Consider the following 9917-nt stretch of genomic DNA (forward strand, 5'->3'; position numbering starts at 1 on the left):
GCCCGAAATTTTTACTTCTCAACATTCACAGTTCTTCAGGTTTGACAGGGGGGAGAAGCTTGCTGTCTAACTCATACCTTAGTCCAAATGTTCCTCTGTCTCATGAAGAACGTAAGCCAATATCAATTTTCAGATCACACATAACATACGCTAACAGGACTGGATTCCTTTCAATAGTACAGTGGTGGCTGCTGCCTTCTGTTTAAATACAGCCAGAAGAAAAGTCCCTCTTTCTGGGATACCCAAGGGGTTGAAGTACTTGGCCAGGTAATAGGACACCAACTTTCAATTCCCAGGTCAGCCACAGGGGATGTAAACTGTCATCCTCTTCTACAAGAGTGCTCTAATCACCTTGTTATAAACTAGCTTGATTGAGGGCATGAGGGCACTCTCCACTTCTCCTGTTGAAACTGTACAGCCAAGACTTGAGACTTATGTGGCTGGAGATAAAATGTAAAAGGTAACCCTAATGCTTACCAAGTACTTTGGGCACTCACCTGGGTTCTGGTCCCTTCACCAAAATTGTGATGCAAGTGCTCTTAAAAGGTGAAAGTAGTTTAGAATGAACTACAAAAACAATGCTCAGAACAAGGACTAAAAACCAGGTCTTCACCCACTTAGGTGAGCAACATAACTCTTAAGACAGAGTCAGGCTGACTTAGACTTTCTCTCGAGCCCTATAAATCTTAAATTCTCTTCTGCACAGCTTAAACAGGAGGAATGGAGAGCATCTCCTCTGTCCTCCCCCCCACTAAACCCACCCAACAAAAATAACCTCTGGCCTGGTGGTTAAAGAATTAACCTGGATGATGATAGATGAGATCTTGAATCCCTTCCGGCAGAGAAACAACCTGAACCTGGATCTCCCATATCTTGGGTGAATGCTCTAACCATTATAGCATCATACAAAGGAGGATGGGACCAACACTTCTACCTCATTTTAAAAGAGAAATGGACCCTGCATGTTTCCGTGAAATAAAGGGCATAAGCACCTATGTTCAGGAAGTATTCCATGTTGCAAATTGTAGGGGGGAGCACTTCTTTGCAACTGAGTGAGGTGCCTGGCGGATGGGATACAAGATTATCCCTGTCCTCTGCATTTGCCTATTAGCTAGCTCTAGGCCAGCGATGCTCAATCCTCAGCCCATAGGCCAGATCTGGTTCACAGTGCCATTGCACCTGGCCCGCAAGGCTCCTCACAGATCCAAAACTTGGCAGTAGTTAGTGGTGGTCATTCCCTTGATGCCAAATTTTCAGACCTATGGTCGTGTCCAGGCATGCAGGGACATGCATTTTGTAGTGCCACAAACTGCACACAGCAAACATTAAAACATGCCTTGCACTGCAAATTTGCAGTATGGTGCCAAAATTTGCTATCAAGATTTCCCAGTAGCAAAAAAGTCTGGAACAAACAGAGGCACAGCCCACATACAACAAGCGTGCATCAGCACAAACGGAGGCCAGGCCATCTAGAGCAATGCTCTGGCTGCTGGCCAGACCTCTGTGCTGCCTGACCTGTGCTCCTGCTGCTTCAGGCCACCAGGTAAGACTGCTGGGGCCAGAACAGGTGCTGGCCTCAGCTTCCAGCTCTCCCTGGATGAACAGCTGGGAGCAGCTGGACAAGGGCAGTTTGCCCGTTGTGGGACAATTTGTCCTGTAACAAAACACATGTGCAGGGGCATGCACTATGGCAATTTGTGTTACTTCAAGTGCACGTCCCTGCATATCTGCACATGGCCTGTTGGGAGTCCTGCAAGCCAAATAGTATAGACATACATGCTAGATCATGCACGTGATATGGGCACCTGGGGTGGGCAGAGGCTGCACTGAGCCTGTCTGGGTGTGGTGCCAAGGGCAGGTAGTGCAGGGCTAAATCCTGGCATGCATGGGGCAATCCAGCCAATGGACTGGACCCACACCACTCATCTGGCCCATGTGGCCTAAAAGTTGAGCACCACTGCTTTAGGCAGCAATCTGAGCATGCTGACTTTAGTTAGCTCCCTCTTCAGCATGGTGGTTGCTTTGGACCCCAGAGACATTTAACTCTTCTCTGAATTGCCCAAAGTGGCTAGCATACAGCTCTGTATTCCACTTCCAGAGCTAGGTGCCTAAATGTTAATTGTTATAACACCTAATCTTGAGGCACCTGAATCCTTCATTGACTCCAGCCCTTACAGCCTAAGTCAATTTTAAAATAAATTTTACACTCCTCTCTGTCATTTAGACTTCGTAATGCTGGGTGGAGCAACATGTAAATACTCATCTTCATGGTGGGTTAGCTTCACTCTGCCATCAAGTTAAGGACAAGAGAATCAAGCCTCGCCCAGTGGTTCCAGGGTGAGGCCAGTTTGTTGTCCCATTTACTCTTGTGCACCTGGACTCAGTCTGAACGGCCTATGCAGATGTGTAAGTGGGATCACACATCCATGCCAGGAAATAAGAATCCAAATCACAGTCCAGCCCCATAAATGGTTTTGAATCCTCAGAGTGTTATCCAAACAGGACAATAAAGCAGCTCAGCTGATGCAATGCAAATGAGTTTTGAAGAGACTTGAGCAGTGACCATCTATCCAAAGCTTTGCAGCTTTAGGTGAGTCCACACCCACAGGACAACTAAAGCTCCTCAATTAAATAAGATACCATGTTTATTTCAAATATATGACATTCTCTTGTGCATCTAAAAAAAGCTAAAAAGGAGTCATACTCCAAATGGAAGGGAGGGGCCATCACCAAGGAGGATTATACCTCCATTGCCCTAGATTGTAGGTGGGGGCTGTTAGGAAGGCTAAGGCAGAGACGGAACTGGGACTAGTGACCCGGATCAAAGATAACAAGAAGTTCTTTTTTAAATACATAGCGGGCAGCAGGGTAGGCCCTATGAGGAGAGGCTACGGGACCTGAACCTGTTTAGCCTCCACAAAAGAAGGCTAAGAGGGGATCTGGTGGCCACCTATTAACTTGCCAAGGGGGACCAGCAGGCAATGGGAGAGTTCCTGTTCCCCCGGGCACTATTGGGAGTAACAAGGAACAACGTCCATAAGTTGACTGAGTAGATTCAGGCTAGACATCAGGAGGCACTACTTCACAGTCAGGGCGGCTAGGAGCTGGAACCAACTTCCAAGGGAAGTGGTGCTCACCCCTACCCTCGAGGCCTTCAAAAGGAGGTTAGAAAACCACCTATCTGGGGTCGTTTGATCCCAGCATCTTTTCCTGCCCATGGCAGGGGGTCGGACTTGATGATCTACTTAGGTCCCTTCCAACCCTACCAACTATGAAACTATAAGAAGGTATTGGGTAATGTAGGGCCTCTGCAGGACACACTTGGAAATCTGGTGGTCGCACCAGACAACAAAGCTAACCTCTTTAACAAATTCTTTGCCTCCATTTTTCTGAGCAGGGACCGGGTCATCCCCCCCACCAGGATCCCGGACAGACCCAGGGGAGGCGCAGCCAGGCCCAGGGTCAGTGAGGACCTAGTCAGGGAACTTTTGGTGGGACTAGACATGTTCAAATCAGGAGGTCCTGATGATCTCCACCCCAGAGTGCTGAGGGAATTGGCAGAGGTCAAAAATTGCAGGACCCCTGGCACAGTTTTACAAGCACTCATGGTGGTCTGGCGAAGTACCAGAGGACTGGAAAAGGGCCAATGTGGTCCCCATTTTCAAAAAAAGGGAGGAAGGAGGACCCAGGAAACTATAGGCCCGTTAGTCTCACCTCAGTCCTAGGGAAGCTCTTTGAGAAAATTATCCAGGAGCACATCTGCAAGGGGCCAGCAGGGGAGATTATGCTTAGGGGCAACCAACATGGGTTCATTAGAGGCAGGTCCTGTCAGACCAACCTGGTTGCCTTCTATGACCAGGTCACAAAATCCTTGGATGCAAGTGTCACGATGGACATAGTCTTTCTGGACCTTAGGAAGGCCTTCGGCACTGTCTCATCCCATTCTAATTAAAAAATTAGGCAACTGTGGTGTCGATGCCTACACTGTCAGATGGGTCGCAAATTGCCTGGAGGGCCGCAGCCAGAGAGTGGTGGTGGATGGGTCATTTTCGACTTGGAGGGATGTGGGCAGTGGGGTTCCCCAGAGCTCGGTCCTCGGGCCCACACTGTTCAACATCTTCATCAGCGACTTGGACGAGGGGGTGAAAAGCACCTTGTTCAAATTCGCGGATGACACTAAGATGTGGGGAGAAGTAGGCATGCTAGAGGAGAGGGACAGGCTACAACTAGATCTGGACAGGTTACAGGGGTGGGCAGATGAGAACAGGATGGGATTCAATACTGACAAGTGCAGGGTACTGCACCTGGGGAGAAAGAACCAGCAGCATACCTACAGGCTGGGGAACTCCCTTCTCATCAGCACAGAGGCAGAAAAGGATCTTGGAGTCACTATTGATTCCAAGATGAACATGGGCCGCCAATGTGGGGATGCGGTCAGGAAGGCTAGCCGCACCTTGTCATGGATCCACAGGTGCATCACGAGCAGGTCCAAGGAGGTGATCCTCCCCCTCTATGCGAGATTGGTCAGGCCACAGTTGGAGTACTGCATTCAGTTCTGGGCACCGCACTTCAGGAGGGATGTGGCCAGCATCGAGAGGGTCCAAAGGAGGGCCACTTGCATGATCAGGGGGCAGCAGGGCAGGCCCTATGAGGAGAGGCTACGGGACCTGAACCTGTTCAGCCTCCACAAGAGAAAGCTGAAAGGGGATCTGGTGGCCATCTACAAACTGGTCAAGGGGGACCAGCAGGTAATGGGAGAGTCCCTGTTCCCCTGAGCACTACTGGGAATAACAAGGAATAAAGGCCATAAGTTGATTAAGGGTAGATTCAGGCTAGATATCAGGAGGCACTACTTCACAGTAAGGGCGGCTAGGAGCTGGAACTAACTTCCAAGGGAAGTGGTGCTCGCTCCTACCCTGGAGGTTTTTAAAACAACCCCAGCTAGGTTAATAATCATGTAGCTGGGGTTGTTTGACCCCAGCATTCTTTCCTGCCCATGCAGGGGGTCGGACTTAATGATCTGCTCAGGTCTCTTCCGACCCTATCAGCTATGAAACTATCCCTTTTCTCACATTATGAAACCACCAAAACGTCTGGTAAGAAGGAGATGTATACGAACACCCTGGAACATATTTGAACAAAAGGGCTTGCAGTTCTGTTAAGCTGAATTATACTATATTAGTTTTCTGCAAGAATATTTCATTGCCATGTAATAGCAAAATTAGAACAGCCAATAGTAGCCATCGACAGACAGCCAAAAGAAAAGCATATGATGGCATCTATTGTGGACAGAATCACTCACTTGATAGACCAAAGTCAGATAGAAGACTATTAGAGAACTAAGTCACCCAAGGGCAAAACATATGCCTCAAAACAGGGGTTGGCAATATACAGCCTGAGAGTGATTTTGGCCTGCAGAGCCACTGGATCTGGAGGGCTTCTGTAGTGTGTCAGCATTGAGGGACTTTGCCTGTGCCCATGGCAGGGCTGGCTGGTAAGAAGCTGCATCAGGGCTGGATGGTTGAGAGCTGCATGGGCACCACAGCCAGGGGGAGGGGAGAAGCAGTAGAGAAATACCATGTTGGTGAGGTCTGGGACAGAACACCAATCCACCTCAAACCTGAGCAGAGTTGTTCTGGTCCACAGCTCCAAGGAGCGGGAAAATTTCTCACAGGATTACAAGAGTAGCACTTACCATCTTTGTACTGGGAAGAAGCCATGAAGAAACGGTAAAATGATACTGCAATCTAAATATTCATCAAATTTGATTTTTTTAAAACTATTTTTGCAAACCACCAGGTCGAAAATTATTATGTTTAAAAACCAAAAAAGCAAGGCTTATTGGTGCAAATGTGAGTTTCCCCAGAAATTGTAAGAAAATTATTTAGTATGGACTGATTAAGCTTTGAGACACTTTTCTTCTCCCTGCTATTCCCTACTTCAATCCTGGGTAACTGGGCTCTTTACAGAGCTACCTACACTATTTTAATATATTCTTCTACTGCTGACAAAAATATGACACACCATGAATTTTAAAACAGCCACAGAAGAGCAGGTACTAATTAATGAGGGTGTGCAGATCACAAAGGCATAGGAATTGCATGGTGAATCAGCCCAGTAGCTCAGAAAATACAATAACCTGTCTCCAAGAGTGGCCAGCTCCAGATGAAAAACCAAGAAGCCCCACACTTATGGAGGGGTAGGGGGTGGAATCATATTCACACCTTTCATTAGGTAGAGTTTGGTTTATGCTAGAGAAAGCATGAGGACTTTTGTCTCTTCCATTACTCTCCTCCTTTACTTATAATTTTCTTTCTGATTACAATTAGAATTATTTTTTTGTTCTTTTTAATCTTGCTAAGCTTCTGGTCTCAGTCTTGTAACAATCACTTCAATCTGCAGTTTGTATTAAATATTGTTTCCAATCATAGTCCAGAAACTAGATTTATTTCATATCTTTATTTAGCTGCTATGAATAGCAACAGTATAAGGGAAGCCTCACAGTTTCAAATAAACATTGCTCCGTTTAAAGAGGTGACCAGCTTTCAAAAGCTAGCCCAAGCCACATGAAACTCATGGAAATCAACAGCATCACTGCCAGAAGCCTAACAGAAGCAAAAATTAGTCATCTGGGAACATTCCTGAACTAAAGGTGGGACAGGAGCCCAGTCATAGCAAACAGCAGAAGGAGGAATATAGTTTTGTTGAGAGAACTGAGGGTAGTTGTTATATGATGGAGAAACCATTCCTGAAACAATGCAAATGTTGTTTCTTAGGCAACTTTCATACTTTGCCAAAAGTTGGCTGGAGGGAACATCCAATCAATGTATGTAATTTTAGGGTGATGTTTGTAGGCTTGTTTGGGCAAGTCCCGATTTGTGCATGTGGTAACACAACAGTTGGTTCATGTTTCCCAGAACAGTTTGGCCCCAAAAAGTCTAAATGGGTCTCTGACAAGATCTGTATGGATTCTGCACAGAACGTTTGTCCTTTAACAGTTATTTCAGAAACCTGCAAGAGATTCTCTTTTTCCCCCATAAACTTTCTGGTTAAGTTGATTCTAGTTGTCATTAAGGTTACAGAGCCACAAGCGAACTGAATAAAGAGATGAGGAAAGGATAAAGACCAATTTCAAGCAAGGTACACACAGTGAAGAGGGGTGTTGACCTCTTCGAGACTGACAGTGTAAGAAAGCAATCATACCCCATTAGACTTTCATTCCTCTGCCCAAGTAGCACCTGATCTCTCTCTCTCTCATTTTTAAAAATCTAATAAAAGATAAATAAAGATCCTCGATAAAATAGGGATTCCCTGTCAGTTGATTGAGTTAGTTGGCTAGTCCTCCCATTGGAGCAATCTGCTAACAGCAGGAGTTTATCCAGCAAAGTGCATTTCTTCACACAGACCTCCCAAGTTGTCCCATCTCCATCAGAGAATCTTTTGTGGGGCCTGGTGAAGGGATGGTCCTGCTCGGGGGGTGGAAATCACATCTAGGTGGAATCCCGGAAAAATTCCACAGATGAAAATCTCATTATGAACTCTTTCTTCACATGCTGTAAAGCTAATCTAAAATGTTACTGCAGTAGATGAAACATGAGAAGGGAAGTATGAATTTAGTATGGATAAAATGCAGGACTTGTAGTTGTGGGGAGAAACTTTTCCAAACTCCAAGACTTCCTGAGGCCCCTTGGGAAAGTCAAAGTATCCATCCCTCAATTACTCCTCTGGGGAAAAAAAAGAATGCAATAATAAAATTGATTTCTCTGAACAAAATATTGCGAAGCATCATTCATTCATATTATAAAGATCTTTGAGGTCTTTGACTAGAAAAAGACCAGACTTGCAAAATAATAACCCAAGAACAAGAAAAAATGATTGCTTCTTAAACAAGAAACCTTGACATTGATCTGGTAATGCAGCTGGAATTCTGCCCTGCAAGTTAAGCCCAACATGATACCAGTATTTTGTCTGCACCAAGTCCAATGGCCTTCTACAAGTTGCTATCTTCACTCTTAAAAAAAAAATAAAATAAAATAAAACACAAAGTAAAAGCCATCTCAACCCAAGCACCTGAACTATCTGTTGGTATGAATCACTGCATTTAGCTGGTATTTCCTTTGAAGGCCTTTGTGTAATGAACAGAACTAGAGCCAGACCAGTTCACGTAGCAGGTATGTCCAGTTGATTCTGATACAGTCCAAAAAGTCTAAACTGAAGGGCTGTCTGAGATGGAAATATTAAATGGTTTAGTTTTCTACCAGTGTTAGGCATTTAAGTTGTGTACCTGGGCTATTTAGTTGTTTGTCTGCTAAATGTTCCTTAGTAACCGTTTTGTATTTCCAAAAATGCACACAGGAATGTGTTGTAGTCCCTAATCAAGAAGTCTATAAGTGAGAGGGAAGAACACCAGGTTCTCACTATTCCTTTGCTCTAGCAATTGTTTTGATGGAGATATGAGTTCTGGGAGATCTGTATGACACATGCTTATTTTTTTCCAGAAGTAACCTTAAAGACCAGACTCAAGCCAACTTCTAAAATGGGGGCTGGACCAGATAAACTAGGCATTTAATTTTCTAGTTTATTCCTACCATTATATTCAATGCATGTGCACATTTTTTTTTCCATTTTTTGATTTTTTTTTAGTGAAAGAATCCCATTTGGGTTCAGAGGTTCCCATTTGTGTATCCAACTGGAAGTCTCATGGGCACAAGTCATCACACATGTACTTTTAGAACATAGACAGTGACTGTCAACTTATCTACCATCTATGTTCTTTAGAGACAGTCATGGGATCAAAACCGCTGACTAGGAGCATTTAAAGAAGAAAGAAAAACATATCCAGGAAAAAAGTTTTCCATGGATTTTGCTCCCTTAGAAGAGACGGGGAGGGAGAATATGAACTGCAACCTTCCCTGGGCTTTAGCAATGTTGCAGCTGCTCTCAATTAAAGTGAGTGGTGGTTTCTAGGGATTGTATCCACAGTATTTATCTTCCAACCGTTTTTTATTATTTTGCAACAATTTCATGAATAACAGTTGTATCTCAATAAAGGGGTGCTACAGTAGTGACCATATTGTCTGTACATTTCTTCTGTTGAGAATCCCAATGCACATTGTGTTACTAGCAAAGATTTAAGGCAGGGCTGCCCAACTGGCCGCCCACAGACTGCATGTTGCGCACAAGTGGTTAATATGCAGCCCACAGGCCCTGGCAGCCACCTTTCTTCCTGCCATGTGACAGGGGGCACAGGCCTATGCACTGCCATGCAAGGTGACAAGGGAAACACATCTTTAAACCCTAATGCATAAGCAGAAATATCAGCAAAAATCCTGATGAGAAATGTCTTGCATTCCACAGCTTGTCTAGCTCTATCTTAACTATACAGTTGGTCCAGTAAAATCTATCATCCAAATAAATCCTTGCTTTCAGCAAAGAAGTCCTTTTGATGGGATATCTTATTCTGTTTAGGAGACTAGGGTTTTTTGCTGGCATAATACTGATCTCCTCACTATGGAGGTTTCCCAGTACAGCTGTGTAGGTATGCAGGACTCACCAAACCAAAACTTCACCAAAACTCTTTAAGCATTGACTCTCTGACTACTCCCATCCAAAGTGTGAGCAATACAGTAGATTCATAGATGTTAGAGCCAGAAGGGAGCTCAATAGATCATCGAGTCCGACCCCCTGCATAGGCAGGAAAGAGGGCTGGGTCTAGATGACCCCAGCTAGATGCCTATCTAACCTCCTCTTGAAGACCCCCAGGGTAGGGGAGAGCACCCCACACCTTGGGGGCCCGTTCCAGACCTTGGCCACTCTAACTGTGAAGAAGTTCTTCCTAATGTCCAATCTAAATCTGCTCTCTGCTAGCTTGTGGCCATTATTTCTTGTAACCCCCGGGGGCGCCTCGGTGAATAAAT

This window comes from Alligator sinensis, unplaced genomic scaffold, assembly GCF_000455745.1.
Source record: "Alligator sinensis unplaced genomic scaffold, ASM45574v1 scaffold65_1, whole genome shotgun sequence".
NCBI lineage: Eukaryota > Metazoa > Chordata > Crocodylia > Alligatoridae > Alligator > Alligator sinensis.